The sequence below is a fragment of the Sminthopsis crassicaudata genome, chromosome 2, assembly GCF_048593235.1.
Source record: "Sminthopsis crassicaudata isolate SCR6 chromosome 2, ASM4859323v1, whole genome shotgun sequence".
NCBI lineage: Eukaryota > Metazoa > Chordata > Mammalia > Dasyuromorphia > Dasyuridae > Sminthopsis > Sminthopsis crassicaudata.
Genome location: NC_133618.1, coordinates 122,549,970 through 122,563,964, shown reverse-complemented (window position 1 = coordinate 122,563,964; position 13,995 = coordinate 122,549,970). Strand labels below are relative to the sequence as shown.

The 13,995-nt window shown below is 34.1% G+C and overlaps 1 protein-coding gene across 1 annotated transcript in view; it reads left to right on the top strand.

The window, feature by feature from the left end:
* The window catches only part of ARHGAP25 (Rho GTPase activating protein 25), a 95,383-nt gene that overhangs the window by 514 nt on the left and 80,874 nt on the right, over positions 1-13,995 (top strand). The window lies entirely within an intron of this gene.

The following is a 13,995-nucleotide window of genomic DNA, read 5'->3' as shown; positions in this document are numbered from 1 at the left end:
AACGAACTGCATACTCTAGTCATTAGGTTCCTTTATCTTTCAAACCAAGGAGTTCTTAATCTGTCTCTCTCTTCTCTCTCTCTCTCTCTCTCTGTCTCATCTCTCTCTCTCCCTCCCTCTCTCTCCCTCCTCTCTCTCTCTCTCTCTCTCTCTCTCTCTCTCTCTGGTGAAGTCTATGGATCCCCTTCTCAGAATAGCATGTTCCCCTCCACTTAGTATTTTATTTTCCAATTATATATAAAGTTAGTTTTCAGCATTCATTTTTGTAAGATTTTGAGTTCTGAAATTTTCCTCCCTCTCTCCCTCCTGATCTCTCTTCCCAAAATGACAAACAATATGATATAGGTTATTCGTGTACAATCCTCTTAAATATATTTTCACATTAGTCATATTGTAAAAAAAAAAATCCAAACAAAGGGGAAAACCATGAAAAACAAACAAACAAAAAAGTGAAAATAGCATACTTGGACCTGCATTCAGACTCCATAGTTCTTTCTCTGGACATGAGTTTTTTGGAATTGTCTTGGATCACTCTATTGCTCAGAAGTGCTATATCTCTTATAGTTGATCATTGCACTAGTTCTAGTTCTGCTCACTTTACTCAGTAGCAATTCATGTAAGTCTGAGTTTTTCTGAAATCATCATTTCTCATAGCACAATAATATTCCATGACATTCATTGTTCATCCATTCTCCAATGATGGACATCTCAATTTCCAGTTCTTTGCCACCACAAAAGGAATTCCTATAAATATATTTGTACATGTGGGTCCTTTCCGCTTTTTATGATCTTTTTGGGAGTACAGACCTCATAGTGGTATTGCTGGAACAAAGGATATGCAGTTTGATTGTCCTTTGGACATAATCCAGAATGGATGGATCAATTTGTAACACTACCAACAATGCATGAATGTTCTAATTTTCCTACATCTTCTCCAACATTTATCATTTTCCTTTTCTTTTATATTAGCCAATCAGGTAGGTGTGAGGTGGTTCCTCAGAATTGTTTTAATTTGTATTTCTCTAACAGTGATTTTGAGTATTTTTTCATATGATGATAGGTTTAATTTCATCCAAAAACTGCCTCTTTATAACTTGGGAAATTACTTGTATTTTTATACATTTGACTCAGTTTTCTTTATATATAGTTGAGAAATGAGGCCTTTGTTGAGCCAGCTTTTTGCTGGCTATAAAAATTGTTGCACAAGCTTTTGTTTTTCTTCTGATTTTGTTTGCATTGGTTTTGTTCATATGAAACTTTTAAATTTTATGTAAAACTTATCCATTTTGCATTCTATATAATCTATATTCTTTATCCCTTCTTTGATCACAAATTCTTCCCTTATCCAAAGATCTGACAGATAAACTATTCTTTGTTCTCTTAAGTTGCATATGGTATCACCATTTCGATCATCTTGGAATGTCAGATCATCTTGGCTATCAGATGTTGGTCTTCGCTTAGTTTCTAGTTTTCCCAGAAGTTTTTGTCAGATACTGAGTTCTTATCCTAGAAGATAGAACCTTTGAGTTTATTAAACAGTAGATTACTGTAGTTATTTACTACTGGATCTTGTATAATTAATCTGTTCCACTGATCTACCACTCTGTTTCTTAGCCAGTACCTACCAATAAATTTTGATGATATCTGCTTTATAATATAATTTGAAATTACTAGGTCACCTTCCTTTGCTTTTTTCCCAATAATTCCCTTGACATTCTTGACCTTTTGTTCTTCTAGAGGGACTTTGTTATGATTTTTTTATAGCTCTAGAAAACGATTTCTTTGATAGTTTAATGGGTATGCTGCTAAATAAGTAAAGAAAGTCCATGCAAATTCTTTCCAACTGTTCTAATAGAGATATAGAATTACAAGTATTATCTTCATATCTAGAGATGTAAACAATTTAACCTTATTGAATAACATGTTTTTTTTCCTTTCCTGTTTACCTTTTTATGCTTCTCTTGAGTCTTGTATGGTGAAGATTGAATTTTCTGTTCAGCTCTGTCCAGCTTTTTATGAGGAAAGTTTGAACGTCCCCTATTTCATTGAATGTCCATCTTTCCCCAAATTATGCTCAGTTTTTCTGGGTGGTTGGTTCTTTGTTTTAATATATGCTCATGTGCCTTTTGGAATATCATATTCTAAGCCCGCTGATCTATTAATATAGAAACTGCTAAGTCCTGTGTACTCCTGACTGTGGCTCCTTGATATTTGAATTGTTTTTTTTTCTGGTCCTTGCAGTATTTTCTCTTTGATTTGATAATTTAGCTACAATATTCCTTGTAATTTTCACTTGGGGATCTCTTTCAAGAGGTGATTGGTGGATTTTTTTAAATGAATATTTTACTCTCTGGCTCTAGGATATCAGGACAGTTTGGCTTGCTAGTTTCTTAAAAGATGCTGTTCAGGCTCTTTTTAAAAATTATGACTTTCAGATAGTTCAATAATTCTTAAATTATCTCTCCTAGATCTATTTTCTATCAATTTTTTCCTCAATGAGGTATTTTAAATTTTCTTGATTAGAACTTTGGAGAATATAATCAGTCCTGCTAAGCAATTGTATGGATGGGCTAAGAATCAGAGGAAGGTTTGGGGAAGAGGAAAGATTCAAAGATGATCCTAAAGTTTTAGGCTTATGTAGCTAAAAGCCTATTGGTACTATCAATAAAAATAAGAAATAATAATTAAGAAGAGGGAGAGTAAAATAATTTTTTTCTTGGTGGGGGGAAGATGAATTCAATTTTGGACATTTGGGACTTGAGAGGTCCTTGTAGAATATCTCCATGGAATTCTTCATCAGGTATTTGGAAATATGTGAATAGAGTTTGAGGAGGATTCTTGGAATAATGTTATAGATTTGAGAGCTGATTTGAGAGTGAAACTATAGGAGTGAAGGAAATCATCAATTGATAGGGCTATGGATAGAGCATTGGAGGACACCTATGCTGATGAGAAATTAGAAGGATGAAGAGACAGAAAAAGAATAAATAAGGAAGAGTCATTTCTCTTTTATTTGCACCTGAATTATGGTGGTTATTTGTATATTGAACACTTTTGTGAAGGAGACTGAGAAAACATGAATTACTAATGAATCTTTCATAATAGCTCAGTAATTTCATACATTCAGGTAATTTACCATATTAGAATTGGAAGGGACTTTCAAAATCATCTAGTCCATCTCATTGCTTTATTTTATTTTATTTAAAGACTTATCTAGGTTACTAGTACAAGGGCAATACACAGACCTGTTACCATTGCTCATAGGCATTGTCCCTTAGCAAAAGTGACCTGTTCTGATTCTGGCCTGGACTGATTTGCCCCTCCTTGGGCAATCTGATGTCTCACCTTCCCCCCACCCCCATTCCCAGGGGGGAAACTTAGACATAGATCAACCTAATCCATACTAGGCTTATCCCCCTCATTTTACAGATGAGGTTACTGAGGATCAGATAAATGAAATGATTTGCCCATGATTATATAGATATATAAATAGTGGAGTCATGACTAAAACCCATACTTTTGAATCCAGGTTCTGGGATTTTTTCATTATGTGCACCAGAGTTACTAAAAAAATCATTCATAATTGAAGGGGCTACAGGGTACCTGGAATCTAGCAAAAAGAAGAGGAAAAAGAGAAAGAAACTGGAAATATTTTTAAGTTATAGGAAAGCAATATGGGATTGGGTATGAAATATAACAGAAAAATTGAAAGGAGAAAAGTATTCCCAAAGAGTAATTATCTAAAGGTATTTTAGCTTATATTCCATCAGAAAATTTCCCCTCTCTTCAGGTTCCATTCTTTAACCTGCTATATCTCATATCCTCTTGGTTCCTAGTTTTCTTCTCCATAAACTTTCTCCTCAGAGTATTTGATTTACTATGTATGATTGCATGTCTTTAAACTGGTTTAAATTCTGGGTCCATGCAAATCATCCTGTGAACTTAGTATAAGTATCTTCTTATTAGTATGAAACTGGCTGTTCTCCCAATGGAAAGCTGACAATAGTTGTATTGAGAAGATGTACTTAAACTTGCCTCAGATGTGTTTAAATTGCTTCTCTTCTAATGAAGAACTATAATGATAAATTATTTAATTTAAAAGGAAAAAGCATTCTGGTAGAGAGAGAGGTAGGCAAGAGAGATCCATTCACATCTTATCTTCATATTTTGTCTAAACATGAAGATTATCTAGCTAAACTTTATTTTACACATGAAGAAGGAATAGCTAGATAAGGGAATGAGGACAGAGATGAGTTTGAATTGGGCTGTCCAAGAAGGGTAGGAATTAAATAGGAGAAAAAAGAGAAATGGAACTTATAAATAGCAGTGTTGGCATTTGAATATTCCCTGCAATAGGATGTTTTGTTAGGAGTTCTGGATCCAGCTATAGAAGCCTGGCATCTGAATTCCATCTGTACTGCTAACCAGCTGTGTGATTTTGGAGAAGTCACTTTCCTTCTCTGGGCCTTATTTTCCTAATCTTTAAAATTAAGGTGTTGGACTAAATGATTTCTAATGCACCCTTTATCAACTGAGATGATATATTTAGTTTTCTAAATTTTATATAAGCTACTAAATATAGAGATGAGAACTAAAATTATATGAGGAACTGTGTAAAGAGGACTAGATGTGAAATCAGGAAATCTGGGAAAAGAAAGTCCTGGTCTGCTATGTAACAGTGGTATTACTTTGCACAAGTCCCTTTAAACACTGTTTAAACCCCATTCTTACTCTGTACCTCCAGGTTGTTTTCCCCATATGTAAAATGTTAAGATTCTCCAGAGAGGCAGTGTGGAATTGGGATAGAAGCCTGGCCTTGGAGACAAGACCTGAACTGAAGTCCCATTTGAGATATATTCTCTGTGACTATGGGTGTTATGTTTGACTTTTCTGGGACCCAGAAAAGCCTCTAAGTATAAGTTACAGATAAGCAACTGATCTTCATTGGTACATTGAGTTTCCAGAGTTCCTTCCACTGATGAAATCATAGGTCTGAGTCATCTCCACCTCCATCCTCCATCTCTACCCTTTCTTCCCCACTCTCTCAGGCCCACTCTCCCCATACCTTCCAGTACATGGCCAGGGAAATTCCTGTAGACCTTAAAGTGCTATCGAATTGTGTCTTGATTGTTTCTGAATAATGCTTTGATACTTCAAGGAATTAAAATTTGTCCATTGCCTTTACTAATCCAGACTACAACCTCTCCATACCTTTGCAGATGTTTGATGGATAGGTGGCTAGAGTGGGGAGCAGGGGAGGAGGCAAAAAGAATTCATCATCTCATAGCTCACTTTTATATCTATAAAGTTAGCAAAACTCACCCCAGGATTATAGACACGCAGCCTGTCACTGTTTGCTGTCACTGTTTGTTCCTCAGACTTGTCTACTTTGAGAGGGCCTATCTTATTTACCTTCTACTGTCACAGCCTCCAAGAACCCAGAACCCTAGAATCCATGCTGTGATGGAAGACTTAATTGCAAGAGGATTATTATCATTGAGTCAGCTCTGTGACCCAGACACTCAGGACTCCTGGATTCAAATCTGGCCTCTGATACTTCCCAGCTTTGTGACCCAGGCCAAGTCTTTTAACCCTGTTTACATCAGTTTCCTCTCTATAAAACTGGGGAAGGAAATGGAAAACCACTCTAGCATCTTTGTCAAGAAAAACTCTAAATGGAGTCACAAAAAGTCAGACTAAACAACAGCAAACATTTTAATTTTAATTTTTCTCTTCATAGCTTTTATATTTTGCTATAGAATATTGTAGGGATCTCAGAAGTTACATAACCCATTGCTTTCATTTTATAGATGAGAAAACACAAACCTAGGGAGATTAATTTACTTTACAGTTAATAAATATCAGAAGTAAGATTCAAACTTAGAACAACAAAAGTTATTATTAATGTTAGGATATTACTTGTTATGAATGTGCATCATTCTCTCTCAGCACAGAAAAGCATAGTGGATTAGAGAGCCAGGAAGCCTGCATTCTAGTCCCACTTTTGAAACCCACTGGTTACAAAGGCTCATCTCTTCAATGCCTTCAGATATCATTTAAAAACTATTAGTTGCAGAAGAGATGACCTAAATTAGTAGAGAGTTTCCTCATCCAGAGAGAGACCCAAGAAGGCACAGGTCTCGTCCCTCTCCTTATCCATGCTTCAGAAAATGTTTCAGATAAGCCCTTGTATTCCCTTCCAGGAAACTGGACTTGTAGATAAAACTGAGAACTAGAAAGTAAAATTGGTTTTTCCAAAGCCATTCAATAAGATGGTTACTTTGTAATTGATAAAGATAATGATGGAGGAAGAGAGATTTGATCTCATAAGGCATCCATAGTGAAGAATCCTTGGACAAATAGATCTAGAGAAGTTTCCAAAACCCCTTCCCCACCCCCAGTGAATAGCTGCCATGCTGCCATATGCATCTTTTATTTCAGCAACAGGAAATGCTTTCATAATCTATGATGGAGAACTCACCTCAGAGGAGGAGACAGTAAGAAAGAAAATGAACCTGAATGCTCTTAAAAAACCAACATCCCATCCCCCTTTCCCTCCAAAACATGTACCAATTGTTTATATAATCAAGGCTGCTCTATAGGCTGTGATTGTAAAGCCTGTGTACATTCACACAGCAAACACCGTATTTAGTATTCAGAACTTTCCATTTTTTAAGGGTTATTTATTAAAATGCCCCCAGAAGAGGAGTATCTTATAAGACTGGCTGGCAGCAAAACTGCCTTGAGAACAAGGCAGTGAGAGAGTGGAGCTCTAAGGGATGTAAAACTTAAAGAGATGGGAGGGTACCAGTTTTGCATCTTTTATTAATGTTGTTCAGTTATTTCAGTCATCTTTGACTTTTTTGTGACCCCATTTGGGGTTTTCTTGGTAAATATGCTGGGGTGATTTGCCATTTCCTTCTCCAGCTTATTTTACAAATGAAGAAACTGAGGCAATACAGGGTCCTACAGCCGATAAGTATCTGAAGCCTGATTTGAATTTAGAAAGATGAGCCTTCCCTAGGAAGTCCCTAGGAAGGAGACCAGTTAGTAGTAGTTAGTACTAGTTAGTACTCTAACCATTGTGCCACCTAGCTGTCCATTGAAGGTGTTTTTGGTTGAACTCTACCACTTTATGTGATGGAGTGCTTTTTTTTATGCTATCCCCCAGTATCTTGAGGTAGATGACACCTGCAGATGACTGTGATGGGATTGCAGAGAATGCAACACTGGCAGCTATTAGCTGTGCTCCATACTGCAGAGAGTATGGCCCAAAGCCAAGACTGACCAGGCCTTCAGCCAACCGAGGCTTCAGGATGTGTGGGATCACTGTTTCTGCCTGGGGAGTTTTCTGGGCCTAGGTTACATTTGATTACAAGGGAGCTACTGTTTCTTTTCTTTTCTTTTTTATTTTAACGTGCTTATCGGTCACTATCTTATTGTGTAACTTTGGACAAATTACTTTTACTTTCTTGGTTTTGGCTTTATCTGCAAAATGAATGAGGTGTGAACTAGATGATTTCTTCTCCTAGCAGTCTGTGATCTCTTTAGGAAATAATCTTTCTTTAAATATATGTGGTGAGGAAATAATGAGAAGGCAAAGAAAAGAGACTTATTTGGAAATAAAATCAAATCTAATAATCTTACTTTTTGAATCCTGTTGTGACTTGTCCTTCCTTCTCAAACAGGACCATGACATCAGGGAAGTGATGCAAGTGAATTGGATTTCAATGAGGGAGGGCTGTGCAAGGTCACCTGACTCACATTTCCCTCCAGAGCCATCTGGGTCTAGTGGCAAGATTTAGATTAGGAGGAGTAGAAATAGTTCTGGATGCAGTGGGAGACCTTAGTCTTTTTATTCTTACTTATTTAAAAAAAAGTCACTTGATTTCTTTTAGGCTGGGTTTTCAAACAGTGAGATGACATTGGTGAGTACCTCATGATTCAGGCCAATTCTAATAGGCTTGTGATGGAGAGAATGTTCTGCATCCAGAAAGAGGACTATGGGACTGAATGTGGATCACAACATAACATTTTCACATTTTTTATTGTTGTTTGTTGTTATGAATGTTGAAAACTATTTTTGCATGTATTTTAAAAATAAAAAGCTATTATTAAAAAGATAAAAGTACCTCAATCACAGGATTTATAATATGTCTAAGCAAATAACACATAAAAAGTGCTTTGCAAACCTTAAAGCACAATTAAGCCTGACCTCTTGTTATTATCTTATATTTAAAAAATTTGGCATGTTTAGGTTTTTTTCTCTCCAACTAAGCTCTCTGAGAGCAGGAGCCATATCTTTTTTTTTTTTTTTTTTTTAGCATCTTCTTTAGTTCCTAGCTATAGTAAGTATGTGCTTAATAAAAATATGTTGATCAGTGGGTTGAACAAAATTTCTCATTACTCTGGTATGGTTTTAATATTCTGTCTGGTAAGCAAGGAATTATATTACTTAACTTCTTTGGCTCCCAGATTCCTCATCCATAAAACAAGAAGGTTGATTAGGTGGCCTCCAAAGCCCCTTTTAGCTCTAGGCATATAAACTGGCCTTTTTTGTTTATATGTAGTAAAAAGAATTAGCTCATTATCTTATAGCAGGTACTCAATTGGTAAAAGGAACGAAAGAATATCCAACATTTATTTATATAGTAACTAAAGGTTTGCAATGTGCTTTACTTAAACAGGGTATCCCAAAAGTTTTAGAGCAATTTAACCTATTAAAGCTTAAATCAGCACAATTATCTTCTATTTACAAAAAGATTAGTCATTAGATGATACTATTTTGTTTTGGTTTGTGTCTGCTGGTAATGAAGTAATGGCTGAATGTAAAGACTTTTATAGTATTTAGATGTCTTAAGCTTTAAATTTAATCAGTGGACCTCTTAATGTGTGATCTTAATTCAATGACCAATTAGCTGATATGCTATGGGAAGAATTGAGCCATGTCCAGATTGAGCACATTATCACTAAAAATGAAGCAGAAATTGCAGCTGAATGAAAGGATGGTCTTTGAGATCTCTTCAATAGTTTCACTGAAAGCACAAAAACAAGAAAAATCATTTAATGTGACAAGTCTTCACCTCATCTTTCAGAGCTCACAGTGAGAGTAACCAAAAAACATAGCATGAAGATTAATTGTAGCTTATTTTGCCAATATCTGTTATAAAGGATAAAGAGACAGAGAAATTTTATGAGGAACTTGCCAAAATCTGAAATTATCAACATATAATTTGATACATGATAATTTTATTGCAGAAGAAGCCATTTGGAACATTTCCATCATGATTTGAGTTTCTTCTGAAAACTCTTCACATATCTTTGCTTATATATTTGCTAAGGAATATTTTTTATTAGCTTGTATTCTTTCTTGCCCTTAAAAAACAATACAGCATGAATGAATGCATTTCATCTTTTCCCAAGTAACTTTTATCAATAAATGGCTAGTAGTTCCAAAATTATAGCATTTATGTTTCACCAGAGATTGAATACTTTTCCCCCAGATTAATTATAAGGGTCTGGATATGGCAATCATTAAACAAAATCATAAAGCATTAAACTGATATAGTTTAGTGAACAGGAAATAATTGGTTTCAGGCATATAGTCATTTCAGAATCAGCTGTATGTGTGCAGTCACATCAACAACTGGTTAAAGTGAAGATCAAAGTCAGCACCAGGGTGAAAAACACCAGGAAGGAATAAAGACGAATTTAGGTTATGTGCAATTTCAGTTTAAAATTTGACTTACTAAAATAAATTTGAAAATGAACAAAAATATAAGCAAACTATGATTATCAAGTATTTTCTAGAGAAATTTAATTCAGCAAAAACAGGCACAACAACTGAACCAGTCATCATATACTTCAGCAGAGAAACATGGCAGCCAACGTCAGTCTTGTTTTAGAGTAGTATTTTTTCAAATGTTTTAGTCTTAGGATTCTTTTCTTAGGACCCCAAAATAGTTTTTGTTTATGTGGGTTATAGCTACCAATATTTGTGTACTAAAATTAAAATGTCTGGTTTTATTATGAAATTAGTTTTGACCTTGTAGACCCATTTCCCTAAACTACACTGAGAACTACTGAGAACTGAGCAAAAGCTCAGTTACTAATCAATCAATATATTTATTAAGTACTTCCTATGTGCTAGGCACTGTGCTAAACACTGGAGATACAAAAAGAGGCAGAAGACATTCCCTTCCCTTACAACTGAATGAGGAGACAACATGCAATACATGTTACATACATAGCAATCTATATACTGGATACGTAGGAAATAACTAATAGGGCAAGGTACTATAATTAATTTTTTTCACACATTAGTATAATTTATTTCAGTTTCTTGTCTATGAAGTTAAAAATAAAAATAACATTAACCCATTCTTAGTGCATAAACAAACATAGAAAAAAAATTCAGAACTTACTCCCAGGTACAATTACCCACTCTGCAAACTTTAATTGAACTGACAGTTTATCTAGCAACTGTAGGATGCTTCTGTCTATGCCATAGTCAATTCGTATCCTATGGAAAACATTAGGATTTAGATGTCAGCTATACTTCTCTTTATTGTAGAGATATTTTGGATGAATTTCTAAGAATTTTTATGAAAAAAAAAATCAAAATAAACCCAAAATAATAGTATCTGTCTGTTTGTTTCCCATCTTTATTTCCAAAACAGTCACATTTTAAACACAATTCAAGTCAACTGCTTTTTCAACAGCTGTAATGGATTTAGATGGCATCAGTGAGGGGAAGATGACTATGTATAGCCTGCTGTTGCCAGGTAACACTTTTCCAGTGTCAAAGGAAATGTGCCATGTTATTTTATGGATGACAGGTTAATATATTCAGGATATTATTGCTCAGGTGAAGTTCGTGTCTTTGAAGACTTTGTTTGTACAATGGAAATAAGCATTTTTCTTTTGAAATGGAGTAATATTCTGCACTGGCTTGTTTTAAATTAGTTGTCATATTCTTATGCAACAATTCTTGGCAGTAAACATATTTACATACATAATCTTTACCAGCTTATCAACTTGGTCGTATCTCAAAATTCATCTCAAGTTAGAAGCTGGTGTAAAAAAAAAAAAGAAGCTGGTGTGAATAAGCAATTCATCCTTTCTATTGGTACATTCAATATGAGAGCAAATTATATCATATTTAGAGGAAACCCTTAGACTATCAAAGGGTTCAGTGTGAAAAGAAAAAGGTAAACTCCATATTGTACAAAAGGAATCAGAAAACAAAATCACAAAAGAAATCACAGAAGGGTAGGAGCATCCTAATGAACCTTAGAACTTAGAATGTAAGAGCTAGAAGGGCCCTTAGAATGTGAACCTTCAGATTTGGGAGGAACTTTAGAACACAGGATGTCAGAGTTGATAGGAACCTCTGAAAAATAAACTGTTAAGAATTGGGAGATTTCTTGGAAATAATTTATTGTCTTTTAATTAAAAACGCTTCTTTTAACTTGACAAAACCCCTCTCTTCAAAAGAGACTTCTGGGGGAGTTGTGAGGATTAGTACATTCCCCATCAGTATCAGGCCAAATAGAAGCTTTGTGTTAGTAAGAGGGGGACTGAAAGTACATTTGGTCTCTTAATTTGTACTGTCTTTGCACCCAAGGTAAAATGTAAAACAATGAAACAGCAAGTTTAAAATGAGGTTTTTGGTTTTTGAAACCTATAATGGGGAAGTTCATGAGAACAGAAATTAAAAACAGATATCTAACTCTGTGCTGCAAGACCATGTGAATTAGCAAGCTTATCTTTTGTAACATGGGTCAGGCTGGCCCCAGTGATCAATGCTAAACATTGCTATATCAGAACAATCAAAATGATTCAAATGATTCAAAACGAATAAAAAACTTGATTGTTTTTAATGCTCTAGTTCCAAGAATGGATTTTTAAGACTATTCAAGCATTTCTGGAGGATCAAGGAGAATAATACCTAGGAATTTTTTCCTTCGTAGTGAATAATATTAGAAGAACCTTAGTTTAAATTATTCACTACTTTACTCCTCTAGACATTCAGAATGCAAGTATTCTAGTCTTGGATTATTTCTAACCAAATGATTTGGTCTAAAGCAATTATAATTCAACAATTATTTAACATTACATAATAAGAAGATGAAAAACTATAAGCAGCCTTGCTTCACAAAACAGTTACTCTTAAAGAAGAAAATGAGCTTGTGAAAGGTTTGGTAGGAGAGTCAGTTAAATCATATTATCTTAAGACCATTTATAGATGAAACTAGGAAAACAAACAAATGTGGAATGGAAGAAAGCTTTTGTTTTTATACCCCATCAACTGCAATAGGGGAAGCATGGTATTTGGATAGTATTGCCTTCACATACAATGAATAGAAGAAAATAACAATAAAATTTAAGAATATGAAGTTGTAATGAAGATCTGGACTTAGACAAATAACCATGGAAAAATACCATTCTGATGTTATGTGATTTTTTTTTCTCTTTTAAAAAAATTAATTTTATTTTTTGGTAAAAATTTAAGTTTCATTATTTCATGTAAATCTTTCTATGTTTTTCTAAAAACTAACCAGCTTATTATTTCTTATAGCACGTAGTATTCCATCACAATCATATTGAATTTTCTCTAAAAAAGGCCATCATTTGACAAAGATTTATAAACATATGTAAAAGCATACTACATGTACGTCTATATATCAGTTTTTTTTTCTTTTGGAGATGGATCACACCTTCGTTTAGATTCTTTGAGGTTTATTTGAGTATTTATAATCCTCAAAACAATTAGGTTATTCATGATAATTCTTTGAACAATATTACTGTTACTATGTACTGTGTTCCCTTGGTTCTACTCATTACACTTTTCATTATTTCATGTAAATCTTTCTATGTTTTTCTAAAAACTAACCAGCTCATTATTTCTTATAGCACAGTAGTATTCCATCACAATCATATATCACAACTTGTTTCGCCATTCCCCAAGTGACAGGCATTCCTTCAATTTCTAGTTCCTTTCTAGAACAAAGAGAACTGCTACAAATATTTTAGAATGTATGGCTTATGTTCCTTTTTTATTGATCACTTTGGCAAACATACCTGATACTGGTATTGCTGGGTGAAAGAGTACAGTTTTAGAACACTCTGTCAAAGTAATAAGAATATGTCATTCCCCAATTGATAAGTGGTTAAAAGATGTGAACAGATGGTTTTTCAGTGAAGAAATCAAAACTAGATATGGTCATATGAAAAAAAAATCTAAATCATTATTGATTAAAGAAATGCAAATTAAAACAACTTCGAGTTATCATCTCACACCCATCAGATTGGCAAAAATGATAGACCGGGGAAATGACAAATGTTGGAGGGGATATGGAAAATTTGGGACACTAATATACTACTGGCATATTGGATCCAACTGATCCAACCATTATGTAGTCTAATCTGGTACCACTAAATCTCCTTCTTTTACATTTTTCATTAATTCCTTTGATCTTCTCGATCTTTTGTCCTGCCAAATGAATTTTGTTATTGTTTTTTTCTAGCTCAATAAAACTTGTTTTCATAATTTAATTGGCATTATATTGAATAAGTACATTAGTCTAGTTAGAATTGTAATTTTTATTATATTGGTTCTGTTCACCCATGAATAATTAGTATTTCTCAAATTATTTAAATCTGACTTTATTTATACAAATAGTATTTATACTGATTTTTTATTTGTTTTGGCAAGTATACTCCCAGATATTTTATATTGTTTATAATTATCTTAGAGTAGCTTTTACTATCTCTTTTTGCAAAGTTTTGTTGGTGAATATAGAAATGCTAATGATATTTGTGGGTTTATTTTGTTTCAATTAGATTTTTGGTTGACTCGTTAGGATTTTCCAACTATATTATCATATCATCTGCAAAAAAGGATAGTTTTATTACCTCATTTCCCATTCTGATTCTTACAATTTCTTTTTCTTCTCTTATTGATATTACTAGTATTTCTAGTATAATATTGGT